Source organism: Amblyraja radiata, chromosome 15 (genome assembly GCF_010909765.2).
Source record: "Amblyraja radiata isolate CabotCenter1 chromosome 15, sAmbRad1.1.pri, whole genome shotgun sequence".
In the NCBI taxonomy this organism is placed as follows: Eukaryota; Metazoa; Chordata; class Chondrichthyes; order Rajiformes; family Rajidae; genus Amblyraja; species Amblyraja radiata.
The window spans coordinates 5,156,177-5,171,873 of record NC_045970.1 but is presented as its reverse complement, the minus strand read 5'-3'; the positions used below and the strand labels follow the sequence as shown (position 1 = coordinate 5,171,873).

General features: G+C 47.0%; 1 protein-coding gene and 1 long non-coding RNA gene across 3 annotated transcripts in view; one reads left to right on the top strand and one right to left on the bottom strand.

Moving 5' to 3' along the window:
- Nucleotides 1–15,697, bottom strand: part of pcgf5 (polycomb group ring finger 5) — a 227,368-nt gene that overhangs the window by 177,998 nt on the left and 33,673 nt on the right. The gene's annotated exons all lie outside the window — the stretch shown is intronic.
- On the top strand, nt 7,264–13,449 carry LOC116980990. Its single transcript, XR_004414136.1, has 3 exons — nt 7,264–7,275; nt 7,767–7,772; nt 13,344–13,449. It is a non-coding gene; the product is annotated as an uncharacterized LOC116980990 (long non-coding RNA).

The following is a 15,697-nucleotide window of genomic DNA, read 5'->3' as shown; positions in this document are numbered from 1 at the left end:
AACATTTCCTTTAATGGAGACATCAGCTTAGCACAGTTGGTAGCTCTCCACTGTTCAGAAATGTATGGATGAAGCCAGCACTTCAGCAGCAATCCAAGCTAATTAGATAACCGTATTCAGAAAAGCACACTCGTAGTACATTGCATGTTATGTGGCACTTGTTCATTAAACATTTCTGCTGTCACTATTCTGCTGGCTGATTGAAAATAAGCCACCCAGAAATCAAAACTAAATGGTTGAACATTTTACCCTGTGGATAATGATGAGAAAGTAATCAATTGAAAGAAAATACTGATGACCGATGAATACAAAAAATCCTGAATAACCAATCTGCTTAATATATCATGAAGAATAAAAAGAGGGTGACCCAATAAAAACAAAATTTCACAACACCGTGGAGACTGAAATTTCTTTACATCAAAATAAAGTTGCAACAAATAAAACATAATAACAAAGCTAAATTTAACATAAATGCTGCTGTCTGTGCTCATTGATAATATTACTAATGTATTTAACCTGTAATATAGTCTGACCATTGAACATAGCAGTAAAAAACAACTTTGATGGGATTGCAAATATTTGCAATACAGACTCAGGGTACTCTCCTACAATTTGTTCTTTGAATTTACTTCAGAGAGGCTAATTGGTATCTGTGTATAACGGATTGCAGATCCATCTCGCAATCATTTTTTACCATTGCCAACGTTTTACCCTTTAAGATCTTATCTGCATATGTGACATAGTTTGAGAAAGGTATGCAGTCCATACAGGGTCTGTGTACACAATTTTTAAATACGCATCAGAAACATTCAGTCAACTGAAAAGCAAAAATGAATTGAAAAGTTAAAGGACTTTTTCAAAACTTTAGCAACAATTGAGGTTTCTAAAAAATAACAAAGCTAGTGGCAGTTTGTCATCTTGACATTGGTGTCAGACCTTGCTAGCATTGCATTTGTCTTCCTTACTACCAATTCAACTTCCAAGTTAACTTTTTGGGAATCCTGCACCTGCACTCCTAAGTTCCTTAGCACAGTACCCGGACGTGACGCCGACAGACAAGAAGCCGAAGCAAAGAAGTCGAAGCCAAAGAACCGAATGGAAACGAGGCCGAAACACCAATAAACCGAAAGAGTCCGAAGACGAAACGCCTACTAACCGAAAGGATGGGATGCCTAAATGCAAACTAACCGAAACAGCAGGACGCCTAAACGCTACCTACCCGAAAGGCAGCGTCGCCTACAGGCCAAAGGACCGACTGTCGCTCAACAGAAACGTCCAATAACGGACTTGACGTTGCCGGGGGACGGGACTTGTCAGCGATTGGTCCAGACCTCCGTGACCATCACATCACTGTGAAGGCATGAACATTGTCCCACCGGCTGGGTCACTGTGTGACAGCAGCCTCAATGGCCGGGTCACTGTGTGACAGCAGCCTCACCGGCTGGGTCACTGTGTGACAGCAGTCTCACCGGGCAGCATCTCTGGAGGGAAGGAATGGGTGGCGTTTCGGGTCGAGACCTTTCAGATGCACTCTGAAGAATGGTCTCGGCACGAAACGTCACCCATTCCTTCTCTCCAGAGATGCTGCCTGTTTTGTGCGTGGGAGCTTGGGTGCGTTCCGCAAGCACCGAGACGGTAATAAATAAACCGTCTGTCCCTGCGGCCGGGGTGAATCACCCGGTGTGGAGGTTGGGGTCCGATGGCGGTGCATTGCGGTCAGTGACTGAGGGACGCTCCCCCGGGTGGAGACGGAGGAGAGAGATAAGGGGAAGAGAAGGGGAGAGATAGAAGGGGAGAGAGAGGAGGGGGAGAGAGAGGAGGGGGAGAGAGAGGAGGGGAGAGAGAGGAGGGGGAGAGAGGAGGGGAAGAGAGAGAGGAAGAGAGAAGAGTGGAGAGAGCGGAGGAGAAAGAGAAGAGGGGAGTGAGAGGGGGAGAGAGAAGAGGGGAGAGAGAGAAGGAGATAGAAGGTAGAGAGAGAAGGGAGAGAGAGAAGGGGAGAGAGAGAAGAGGGGAGACGGGAGTGCGGGGTTCATTTTCTCACACAAGCCATAGGTGACTGGGCAATCTGAACCCAAGCACCAAGTTGAAAGCGGCCGAAGGTGTGCATCACTCGGGACAGCCCCCACTCTCCCACGTCCACCCTCCGCGGGCTGCAGGTCGGGTGGAGCGGAGGTTTGGGACAATGTTCATGCCTTCACAGTGATGTGATGGACGCGGGGGTCTGGACCAATCGCTGACAAGTCCCGCCCCCCGGCAACGTCATGTCCGTTATTGGACCTTTCTGTTGAGCGGCAGTCGGTCCTTCGGCTTGTAGGCGACGCCGCCTTTCGGGTAGGTGGTGTTTTGACAGAGCGGCCATTCGGTAAGTTTGCTTTTAGGCGACGCAGCTTTTTGGCTCCTTGGGTTTTAGGCATCCCGCCCTTTCTGTTAGTTTGCATTTATGCCTCCCATCCTTTCAGTTAGTTGGCGTTTCGTCTTCGTAATCTTTCGGTTTATTGCCGTTTCGGCCTCGTTTCCATTCGGTTCTTTGGCTTCGACATCTTTGCTTCTGCCTCTCGTCCATCGGTGCCACGTCCGCACACGCCTTAGCAACTCTCCCCATTTAGAAAATAGTCTAGGTCTTTATTCCTACTACCAAAATGCATGAACACACTTTGCTGTAATCCATCTGCCACTTCTTTGCCCACTCTCCCAACTAGTCCAAGTCTTTCTGCAGAGTCCCTGCTTTCTCTACACCACCTGCCCCTCCACCTATCTTTGTATCATCTGCAAACTTGGCCACAAAGCCACATTCCCTCATCCAAATCATTGATAGACAATGTGAAGAGTAGCGGCCCCAGCACCGACCCCATGCGGAACTCCGCTAGTCACTGGCAGCCAACCAGTAGTTAAAACCCCCCTTTATTTGCCAGGCTTTGCATTCTGCCATTCAACCAACCTGCTAGTATCTTCCCCTCTGATACCATAGGCTCTCAACTTCTTTAGCAGCCTCACGGGTGGCACCTTATCAAAAGCTTTCTGAAAAGTCCTGCATATATGCAGAAATAAAACATAGGTTTTACAATATTTTAACTCATTCCCCTCTCAAGTGGAAAGATGGCTTGAAATTGCTGATTGCTGACCGTAGCAACAGACTGTAGGATAATACTTCCGTCCTAATAGACTATTGGTTGGAGGAGGTACAGTTGATACTCTAGGTTAGGCTGCCACAGGGCCTGTAGTAAATTGGAGACCACTGAAGATTCTGTTAAGTTATGTCTAATCCAGTTTAGTTTAGAGATACAACATGGAAACATTCGGCCTACCGAGTCCGCGCTGACTAGCGATCCCTGCACACTAACACTATCCTACAAATGCTAGGGACAATTTACAATTTTAATAAACCCAATTAACCTAAAAACCTGTACTTCTTTGGAGTGTGGGAGTAGACCAGAGCACCCAAGTCGTGAGAAGAAATGTACAAACTCCGTACAGACAAAAACCCGTAGTCAGGATCGAACCCTGGTCTCTGGCGATGTAAGGCAGCAACTCTACCTCTGCACCACCGTGCCGCCCCACATTTCACATAGGACTAACTCCTCGGCTATTTTCCACAGAAACCCACAGAACCCGATGGATTACCCAAGGAGAAAAAGAGGATTAGTCAATGTTTTATGGTTTTATGCCTGAGCAAGTATGAAAGAGGAAGGTAGACACAAAATGCTGGAGTTTCGAGTCGAGACCCTTCTTCAGACTGATACTGAAGAAGGGTCTCGACCTGAAACGTCACCCATTCCTTCTCTCCAGAGATGCTGCCTGTCCCGCCTGCTAAGTTACTCCAGCATTTTGTGTCTAACTTCGATTTAAACCAACATCTACAGTTCTTTCCTACACATGAAAGAGGAAGATAAATTTTCAAGTGAAGATGTTGTGTTTGAAAATCTGCCTGGTGTAGAAGCACCCAGGTAGATGCTGAAGTACCCCAAGTGACAGCTTTCCTTGCCTTTCAATGTATTTGGCAGTAAGCCTCGGGATTGTTTCCTTCCAGTTGGAGAACAAACACCATGACCATGTCAGCACTGGACAGTAGCGATAGCTCACAGTATAAGGGAAAAGGGAATACAGAGTATCTAGAGATAGAGATGAAAGAACATAAGGCGGCAAGTGAACGAGAATCTCAACCAGACACTCGGGAACGCCAAACAATTAATTTATTTACGTTATCTATCTATACATAGCTAAAACTCTGATCTTGAGCTCTTCCGGTTTGCGTGCTTTTTCTATTTGCGCAAAACAGTACACGATAGCGCTACCATTTTTCAGCAACTCACTCACCGTTCTCGTGTGCTGCGAGTGCAACAAGTTTTGTTACGATCGGTGGTATATTATAAAAGTTAGCAAGGTTTTAAAAATCTTAAAAACTGCGCATGCGCAGACTGATCTCCTCTCCTGGCAGTCACACTATTGGGATTGGTCTCTTCTCCTATCACTCCACGAGACGGTCCGCCCCTTCCTGCGCCATCGCGTTTTTACTGGAGCTGAGGGAGGCTGTGGATGGCTGGCAGAGGTCTCCAACTGGACACATTTTTCAGACGGACCGGAAGCTGCGCGGCGCGGAGTCGGAGATGTCGCCGAACGGAAAGCGGAGACTCTGATCCCGGCGGAGGAGAACGACCAGCGACCGCTGTGAGTCCCCATCGCACAGCCAGCTCCAGCCCCTTCCCCTCTGGTCCCCCTCGCCGGCTCCTGCCCCCCCTCCACTCCTCTCCTCCATGGCCCTTCTCGCGTCTTTTCTCCAAGCTCTCTCCCTCCCTCCCCCCCCCCCGACCACACACCTCTCTCCCCCCACAACCCCCCCGCCCACACACCCCTCCATCCACAACCCTCCCGCCCACACACCCCCACCCCCCACACCCCTCCCCCCCACCCCCCACAACCCCTGAAGAAGGGTCTCAAGCCCAAAACGTCACTCATTCCATCTCTCCAGAGATGCTTCCTGTCCCGCTGAGTTACTCCAGCTTTTTGTGTCTATCTTCGATGTAAACCACCATCTGCAGTTCATACCTACACACCTCATACATCTTCAAACTTTAAATAGTGCAGGTACAAGGCAAATCTCTACTGTTCAGACTTGTGCATGGTTCACACTTCCATGATTCACTTTCACAGGAAAGACAGCAGTTGGGCATTGCCCATGAATCAATGTCACCTGTACCCGTCACCCGTCGTTGTACCAACTTCAAAGTTATCTTGTTGAGTCGCATTGTCTATAACTCGTTTTCACCCCAAGCCACAGCTAACAATGTTTCCTTTATCATCATTACTTTTTTGCATATCTTTCACTCATTTTTTCTATATCTCTCTATATCGTCTATTTCTCGTTTCCTTTCCCCTATCTCTCAGTCGGAGGAAGAGTCTCGACCCGAAACGTCACCTATTCCTTTTCTCCAGAGATGCTGTCTGACCTGCTGAGTTACCCCAGCTTTTTGTGTCTATCTTCAACTACACATACTCTGTGTTCAGTATATAGATGCATCTCATACATTGACAAGTAGGTGAAAGCTACTGTTTTACACTCTGAAAACTTCTTCAATCATGTCTTGCAAACACATCACTTAAAAACTGCACTGAAATTCTAGTCTCATTACTTGCCCATAGGTTTGGAGAAACAGCCAACATAGGGTAACCAATCTATTTAAATTTGAAACATTGATATTTTTATCAGTTTCAATAATTTTGTCTGTGTATCACAGTATGTTTTTCTGGCAATGATTTGAAATGAAACATTTCTAAAAACAAGTTACTTTTAAAAAAAGTTTCAGAAAGCTGAAAAATAGAAATTATACCCGAACCTACATTGACGATACAACCGTTATGGGTGAAGACATTTCTACATATTTACTACCAAGTGGGAAAAAAAGTCTACTTCGCCATTCAATCATGGCTGTTCTATCTCTCCCTCTCAACTCCATTCTCCTGCCTTCTCCCCATAACTCCTGACACCCGCACTAATCAAGAATCTATCTATCTCTGCCTTGAAAATATCCACTGAAAATATCCAGCCTTCTGTGGTAGTTGTGATTGGTAGTATAATATGACTGCATAGGTATAATCTTTTATTAGTTCTAGGACCTCTCTTACTTTGTAAGACAAAGTTTACTGAATTAATTAATTTTGTTCTTTAAAAATTAAAAAAAAGCAACCGTGGCCATGTTTATTTACAGTTTCAATGAGGCAGGATGGAATTTGTATATTTATTTACGCAGCAGTAATAAATGCCAGAATAAATAAATCACGTTCTTCAAATTAAACAAATTCAACTATTTTTGAAATAGCCATCAAAAGATACAAAATGTGTGTGGCTTGGAACTCTTTCAGCAATACAGGATTTTGTTTATCAACAGTGAAGTAGGAACATAGGATTTAATTTTGAAGGTAAGCTTTAATTTAAAAAAAATAAACAACACCTTTACAAAGATAAAAATGTATACATTTACTTTTGTTTTTGCAGTTTTATTTGCCACAATATACCAAACTCTAAACAGTTTAAATGCAGAAAGCATATTAATATTAATATCCCCATATTAATGCAAAAATATGTTTCTAATGTAAATATCATATGTAACGGAAACTTTTCTGATAAACTTACAATACATGGTATTTCTCAGGAATCAATTTAGGAAAATGTTCAAACATGCTTGTATTATTCCTTTTCAACAAATAGTTATAAATATCCACATTTGCTCAACTTAACAGCAACTAACCCAACCCACCCCATCCACCCAGCACTGCATACCATAAAGCAAAGGTTCAACAGGACATAATAACCAATTTTCCAGCAACCGGTGGTCCGACCTCCACGCCCTGGCCAAACCCCAACCCCCCCCCTGGAAAACTGGCACATAGGATGGGGTAAGGCAGCCAATCTTTACCTCATCGAATTTGCCGCCTGCGGCAGGGACTCTAGAACTCCGGCCCAGCTGGAACCGGCAGATCCGTTTCCATAGCCGACTTCAGCGGCCAAACGGTAGATCAAATTTGCCACCTGCGACCAGGGCTCTGGAACTCCAGCCAGAGCCAGCAGATCGGTTCCCAAACCAACTTCACCGGCCAACTTGAGGCCGTAACTTCTGCTGACAGAACGGATAATCACGAAAGGCTATTGAACCAAGCGTGCCAGAAAATTGGAGGTGGACCTGAATTACATTGCATCATCTGTCATCATTGAAGGTCCACCATCATATTTGAATGTAGCCAAGTCTAATCTTAATCTACATTTTTGAAAAATGCATAGTAGTTTTCAACTTCATCAACAACGTAAAGTCAGAGTGTATCCCTGGCAATAATGGACCTCTCCACAACAAGTTGTATTTAGTTTAGTTTAGTTGAGATACAGTGCGGAAACAGGCCCTTTCAACCCTTCCAAATGTGAAACCATGCGTGTCACCAGAAAGAGGAATCCAGGCGAAACATCTTACAACATACTTGGTGCCACCCTTGAAGAATCCAAACAAACCAAGTATCTTGGCATCAAATTGCAGAATGATCTGCGTTGGAATGGTCAGACTCATCATGCAACGGTGAAAGCAACAGGTGTCCTAAACTTTCTGAGGCGCAACTTTCATCATTGTTCAACTTCTGTCAAGGAGAAGCAATACTTCACCCTCGTTAGACCTCATTTGGACTACGCAGTTGCAGCATGGGACCCATACACAAATAAAACATTTCTTCCATCGAACGTGTCCAAAGACAGGCAGCCCGATTTGTTACTAACACCTATGAGAGAGAAACGAGTGTCACCAAACTTCTGAATCCTCTGGGGTGGAACCCTCTCCAAGACAGACGTGAAACTCACCGTTTGACCTGTTTTAACAAAATGTTAAATGGTCAGCTCGACATAGATTACAAGACCTACACCAAACCCTAATCAATTAGGAGCAGACGAGGGCATTTGATGCAATTTGTGATCCCAGCTACAAAGACAGATGTGTACAGCAATTCGTTCTTCCCCCGCACAATTAAAGCATGGAATAATCTCCACCCTACTATAGTTACCAACCAGATGCAACTAAATTTAAAGTAGCTCTTTCTTCCCAATAACCCTTTCTGGCTTAAGCCCTCCCTTCACCACCTCCAGTTTAAATTCCATTTGGAATATTTTGGAGGACCAAGAAACCAAGAACCAAGAACCTTTGGCGCACCGAGTCCACACCGACCAGCGATCCCCGCACATTAATACTATCCTACACACATTAGCTCATTATTCCAAGCCAATTAACATACAAACCTGTACATCTTTGGAGCGTGGGAGGAAATGCAAGATCTCGGGGAAAACGTGCAGGTCACGGGGAAAACGTACAAACTCCGTACAAACAGCACCCGTTGTTGGTATCGAACCCAGGCCTCTGGCTCCGTATGCTTTGTAAAGGGCCTGTCCAACTTGGCCATCATTTGCGCCTCATTTATGCGTCATGTGTAAAATAGGTCGACTTGTCGTGATGCGCGACGTCGCACGCAAATCACTAGTCAGCACAGCCGCCTGGTGCGCGTGACGTAATTAGAATACCCTGCGGCGCGCGGCGACGCATGGTTACGGACGTCGACACACGGTGACGTAACCATGCGTCACCACACGATACACGTGAGACGTCGGGACACCAGCTTGCAAGGCCAATGCGTCAGCGTGCGTAGCCAATGTGTCAGCGTGCGTACGTGATACGTCACCCAGGTGGCGCGCGAGGATTTCATTACACTACGAAATCCTGGAGTGCCGCATGATACCGCACGCCACCGCATGCGATTCCACACCTCATCATGCGCAATGCGTGCGTCACTCACGCGCACCCACGCATCACGACGCGTCGACCTATTTTACATGACGCGTAAATGAGGCGCAAATGATGGCCAAGTGGGACAGGCCCTTAAGGTAGCAACTCTATCGCTGCGCCCTATTCTCTAATTACTTTAAATAGCGGGTATGGGGTATGATGCCACCTGCCCCAACAGTCCAGGGTGCACCTGTTACCCATGGTCACCATCACAACCATTGTATTGCCGTTCCTGAGAACAAACCCACAGAAATCAACTGGTCTGACAGTGTCCCAGAACCTGCACGGACCAGCAAGAAGGGCAACTCTAACCTCTCCCCTGCCAGTCTGTAGTTCTCATCTGCTTTACGGAGACCACTAATATCCAGGAGCTAGAAGAGATAGTGAGCCATAATAACTATCATCTAGCGACTGATGGTCACTATTGTGAAGTGCTTCAAGAGGCTGGTCACAGGCAAACATCAATTCAAGCCTCCCAGACAGCCTAGATCCACTGCAATCATCTATCGGCATGACAGATCCACAGCAGATACCATCTCCCTGGCCTTACACATCCTTGGGTGGGGGGGGAGTAAACATGGTTTTGGTCTCTTATTTCGGGGGGATGCGACTTCTCTTGTCGTATCCCCCGTCTCCGTCTCCGCCTGCGCCGAGGCCTAATAGTGGAGCTGGCGGCCTCGGAGCTGCGGCAGTGGCGACCCGACCCTGGAGCGGGCAGCGGCAGTGGCGACCCGAACTCGGCGCAGGCAGCGGCTGCGGCGACCCGACCCCGGTGCGGGCTGCGGCAACCCGACCCCGGTGCGGGCTGCGGCAGTGGCGACCCGACCCCGGAGCGGGCAGCGGCAGTGGCGACCCGACCCCGGAGCGGGCAGCGACTGCGGCAGCAGCCACCAGACCTCGGAGCGGGCAGAGGCAGCGGCAGCAGCGATCCGACATCGGAGGACCGGCCGCGGGCCCGGTGGACGACATCGTCAGGAGCTCGCAGGTTGGTGACCTGTTCTGCGGAGCTCCCGCGACAACAGCTGTGTCCTCTGGACTGGAGGGCCGCAGCTTCGGCGGCTTCGACCACCCCGGGCCGCGGAGCTGAACCGGCCCGTTCGCGGAGCTCGGATTCAGCCGCGGGACTGACATTACTTACCATCGCCCAGCGGGGTCACAACATCGGAAGCCTGGATCGCCTCGGCGCAGAGGGAGAATAAGAAGGAAAGAGACAAAAACTTAAGACTTTTGCCTTCCATCACAGTGAGGAGTATTCAACTCACTGTGGTGGATGTTAATTTGTGTTTTTTGTGTGTGTTTTTGCCATTTTTTACTATATGTAGGACTGCAAGGCAACAAAATTTCGTTCAGACCGCAAGGTCTGAATGACAATAAAGGCTACTTTACTTTACTTTTTTACTTTATCTGGATAACAAGGACACCTATGTGTAGGAAGGAACTGCAGATGTTGATTTACACCGAAGATAAACACAAATGTGGGAGTAACTTAGCGGGACAGGTAGCATCCCTGGAGGGATGGGTGAATGGGTGACGTTTCAAGTCGAGACCCTTCTTCAGACTGGTCACCCATGTCAGATTCCTACGTATCGGAAATAGTTCCATCTTCAACACTTTAACACCAATCAAACTCATCTCCAAACTGAATTTACGACAGTGTTCCCTCTGCAACTGGATCCTTGACTTCCTTACCCATGGATCGCTATCAGTAAGGATAGGGTAAAAGTCATCCACCACAATAATTCTGAACGCTAATGCTCCACAAGCTTGCATTCTTGGCCCCTCATTATGCTCCCTATACACTCACGACAGTGCAGCCAAATCCTAGTCTGAATCCATTACAAGTTTGTAAATGACATCAGTACAGTAGGCCAGATGTGAGACAAAGATGGGACACAGTACAGGAACAAGGTAGAGAGCTTAGTATCAGGACAACAATCTTTAAGGAGCTGGCCATCAGCCTGAGGAAGCAGGGTGGAAGTACACACACCAATCCGCAGTCATGGTGCTAAAGTGGAGATGATCCAGAGCTTCAAGTTGCTAGGTGTACACGTCAACAAATATTTGACATGGTCCAACCGCATCGAAGTTATGGCCAAAAAATAACATTGATGCCTCTAATTCCTCAGAAGTCTAACAAAATTTGGCATGCCTCCAATGACTCTTGCCACAGGTGCACCATAGAGAGCATCCTATAGGGAAGCATCACATCTTGTTATGGCAACTGCTCTGCCCAAGGCAGCAAGAAATTGCAGAGTAATGGGAGCAGCGGTGTCTATCACACAAACCTGCCTCCCCCTCTCATCAACCCCTCCTCCACCTACATTTCACAGCGCCTTGGTAAAGCAACCACATAATCAATCCATGACCATTCAGACCTCAGTCATTCGTTCTTGTCCCCTCTGCCTTTGGCAGAAGTTCCAAAAGCTTGAAGGTATGTACCACCAGATTTAAGAACAGCTTCTTCCTGCTGTCATCAGACACTTGAACAGACCTGTCATATGTTAAGGATGAATTCCCGATCTTTCCATCTACCTCATTGTGACTCCTGCACATTTTTTAGCTGCACTTTCTCCGTATCTGGACCGCTACATTTTGCAGTTTCCTTTCTCTTTTGCGCTGTCTGTTGTACATATGATTTCCCCCCAAAAAATGTCACTGTATCCTGATACACATGACAACCAATCTGATGATTCTGAAGGCATCATCGTTGACACGTTTATATCTCACCTGACATTTCTCTTTGCAATGGGTTGTCAAAGCAGTAGTTTGTTTCATTTGAAAACGAAAAAATGAATGAATTCCACCAACACTCATGTCAATACAGACAGTTCCCACTGTGCATTGTTAAGCACTTACATTACTACAAATTATACATCATTTCTAGGCATAATTGCTGACTCAGTCAAACTATCTATGCCCATTAAATAACAACAATGGAGACGCAAGGAACTGCAGATCAAACTGTCTGAAGAAGGTCCCGATCCAAAACGTCCTCTTCTCATTGCTGCCTGACCTGTTGAATTCCTCCAACACTATATGTTTTGCTCAATAACAACAATAGCCCTTCATTTTCCACAGACTTAACAACACATCCCAACACGGCGATGATTCATTCCAGCCTGTTCGCTCTCTCACACACGTTGGCTGCTATGGTGCTTACACATGCATTGATTTCCTTAATGTTGCATCCTTCTGAACCTTCTGAATGTTGTAGTAGGCAGGGCAGTACTCTGCATATCGCCAACTTGGACAATTTACATTTTTTATCAAGCCAATTAATCAAGCCAATTAACCTACAAACCTGTCCGTCTTTGGAATGTGGGAGGAAACCGAAGATGTCAGAGAAAACCCACGCAGATCACGGGGAGAACGTACAAACTCCATACAGACAGTATCCGTATTCGGGATCAAACCCGGATCTCTGGCACTGCATTTTGCTGTAAGGCAGCAACTCTACCGCTGTGCCACCGTGATTGCCCTCACCTTCACAATGTATGAATAACCCTCGTATTCCAATAATGGCAGTCAAAGATAGATGCATTTTTAATTTGAGCGGCACAGTGATACAGCTGTTGCCTTACAGCGCCAGAGACCCGGGTTCCATCCTGACTACGGGTGCTGTCTGTACGGAGTTTGTACCTTCTCTCTATGATCACATGGATTTTCTTCAGGTGCTCTAGTTTCTTGCCACATTCGAAAGACGTGTAAATTTGCAGGTTAATTGCCTTCTGTAAATTGTACCTAATGTGTAGGATAGAACCAGTGATCGCTGGTTGCCACGGACTCAGTGGGTCGAAGGACCTGTTTACATGCTGTATCTCTAAAACTAAATAAGTTGTGCATTGAACGTGCCCCGGTGATTATGCTTACGACAGCAAGGCTGAAAATGTTCAAGATGATATTAAAGTAACTTTAAGGTCACATTAAAGCATTCTGAACTGTGAATATGGATAAAATGAAATTTTGATTGCAGTACGGATCAAGCATCCCAACAGTCAGGGCAGCATAGTGGCGCAGTTGATTGACCTTTTGCCTCACAGAGCTAGAGACCAGGGTTCAATTAGACCTCGGGTGCTGCCTGCGTGCAGTTTGCACGTTTTTACTGTGACTGTATGGGGTTCCTCCAGGTGCACCAGTTTAGAGTGATTGAGTCAGAGTCATACAGCACAGAAACAGAAACAGGCCCTTTGGCCCAACTTGCCCATGCTGACAAAGGTGCCCCATCTGCACTAGTCCCACCTGCCCCTTATGCCCATATCCCTCTTTTCCTATCAATCTACCTGTGCTAATGTCAATTAAATGTTGTTATAGTACCTGCTATAGGCAGCTCGTTCCATATACCCACCACACTCTGCATGAAGATGTTACCTCTCAGGTTCCTATTAAATCTTTCCTCTCTCAGCTTAAACCTATGTCCCCTGTTCCTTGATTTCCCTACTCTGGGTATTCCCCTCATTATCCTATACACCATGGCACGCTGCTCTGGAAGGTTAGAGCACATGAGATCCAAGTAGAGATAGCCAAATAGATAATTAGCTTCATGGAAAAAGCAGAGGGTGATGGTGGAAGGTTGCTTTTCGGACAGGAGACCTGTGCCTCAGGGTTCCGTGTCGCTGTTTGTCATCTATATCAATGATTTGGATGAGAAAGTACATGGTATGATTAGCAAGTTTGCAGATGACAAAAAAGTGGGTGGTATTTGAAATAGTGAAAAAGGTTGTCAAAAATTGCAGCAGGATTTTGATCGGCTGGGCAGGTGGGCTGAGGAATGGTTGATGGAGCTTAATACAGGGAAATGTGAGGTGTTGCATTTTGGGAAGTCTAACATGGGCAGGACTTACACAGTGAATGGTCGGCCTCGGGGGTGTGTTGTGGAGCAGAGGGATCTAGGAGTGCAGGTACATGTTTCCTTGAGGGTGGTGTCACAGGTAGATAGGGTGGTCATAAAGGCTTTTGGCACTTTGGCCATCAGTCAGAGTATTGTATATTGATCCGCAATAACCTACCTGACCTCCCGGTGGCTCAGCACTTCAACTCCCCCTCCCATTCCCAATCCGACCTCTCTGTCCTGGGTCTCCTCCATTGCCAGAGTGAGCAACAGCGGAAATTGGAGGAACAGCACCTCATATTCCGTCTGGGGTCCTTGCGTCCTTATGGCATCAACATTGAATTCTCCCAATTTGGCTAGCCCGTGCTGTCTCCTCCCCTTCCTTCACCCTCCAGCTGTCTCCTCCCATCCGCCCGCCCTCGGGCTCCTCCTCCTCCTCCCCTTTTTCCTTCTTTCTTTCCCCACCCCCCATCAATCTGAAGAAGGGTTTCGGCCCGAAACGTCGCCTATTTCCTTTGCTCCATAGATGCTGCTGCACCCGCTGAGTTTCCCCAGCAATTTTGTGTACCTATTGTATATAGACGTTGGGGGGGTCATGCTGTAGTTGTATAAGACGTTGGTTAGGCCGTATTTAGAGTATTATCTCCAGTTTAGAATGGAATCAACTCAAGAATGGCATACAATCTCATCTTCCTGTAATTTAACAATAATTTAATTTTTAAGATTCTCCTCACATTGGGAAATGCTACTTTCATCACTTCTTGCTGTCTTCCATAGCCTCCGACCTAATCGTTTTCCCAGCCCCGCACAACCGATTTTTACCATCTCCCTAAAATCCATGAACACAACAGCCCTGGCAGACCCATTGTTGCTGCCTGCTCCTGTCCCACTGAAATGATTTCCACGTACCTCGACTCCATCCTATCCCCCCCCGGTCCAATCTCTCCCGACCTATTTGCAAGATAGCTCACATGCCCTTCGTCTCTTTAATAACTTCCGCTTTCAGAGCCCCCGCTCCTTCATCTTTACTATGGACTTTCAGTCACTCTACTGCATCCCCCACCAGGAAGGCCTGAAAGCCTTACGTTTCTTCCTCAACTGCAGAACCATCGAATTCCCCTCTCTTCGATTCCTCCCACTTCCTCCAAGTCCAAGGTGTAGCTATGGGCACCCACATGGCCCCCAGCTATGCCTGCCTCTTTGTAGGGTACGTTGAACAATCCCTGTTCCAGGCCCTATTCCCGAACTCTATCTCCATTACATTGACGACTGCATCGGTGCTACCTTCTGCACCCATGCAGAACTCATGGGCTTCATCAACTTCACCACCAATTTCCATCCTGCACTCAAATATACTTGGACTATATCCGACATCTCCCTTTCTTTCTTGATCTCACAGTCTCCATCACAGGAAATAAACTATCGACTGACACCTATCACAAACCCACTGACTCCCACAACTATCTCGACTATATTCCTTCCCACCTTACTTCCTGCAAAGACTCTACCCCCTACTCCCAATTTTTTCCATCTACGCCGCATCTGCGCCCAAGATGAGGTGTTCCATACCAGGATATCCGAGATGTCCTAATTCTTTAGGGAATGGGGGTTCCCCTCTCCCATCATAGATGAGGCCCTCACTCGTGTCCCCTCAGTACCTCACAGCTCCTCCCTTGCTCCCCCTCGTCACAACAGAGACAGAGTCCCCCTAGTCCTTACCTTCACCCCATCAGCCGTCGCATACAACACTCTGAAATTTTTGCCACCTCCAAATGGATCCCAACACTAATCACATCTTCCCATCTTCGCCCTTTCCGCCTTCCGCAGAGACCATTCCCTCCGCATCTTCCTGGTTAACTCATCCCTTCCCACCCAAACCACCCCCTCCCCAAGTACCTTCCCCTGCAACTGCACAAGATGCAACACCTGTCCCAATACCTCCTCCCTCGACTCTGTCCAGGGACCCCGACAGTCCTTTCAGGTTAGGCAGAGATTCACATGCATCTCCTCCAACCTCATCTACTGTATCCGTTGTACAAGATGTAGAATCTTATGCATCGGC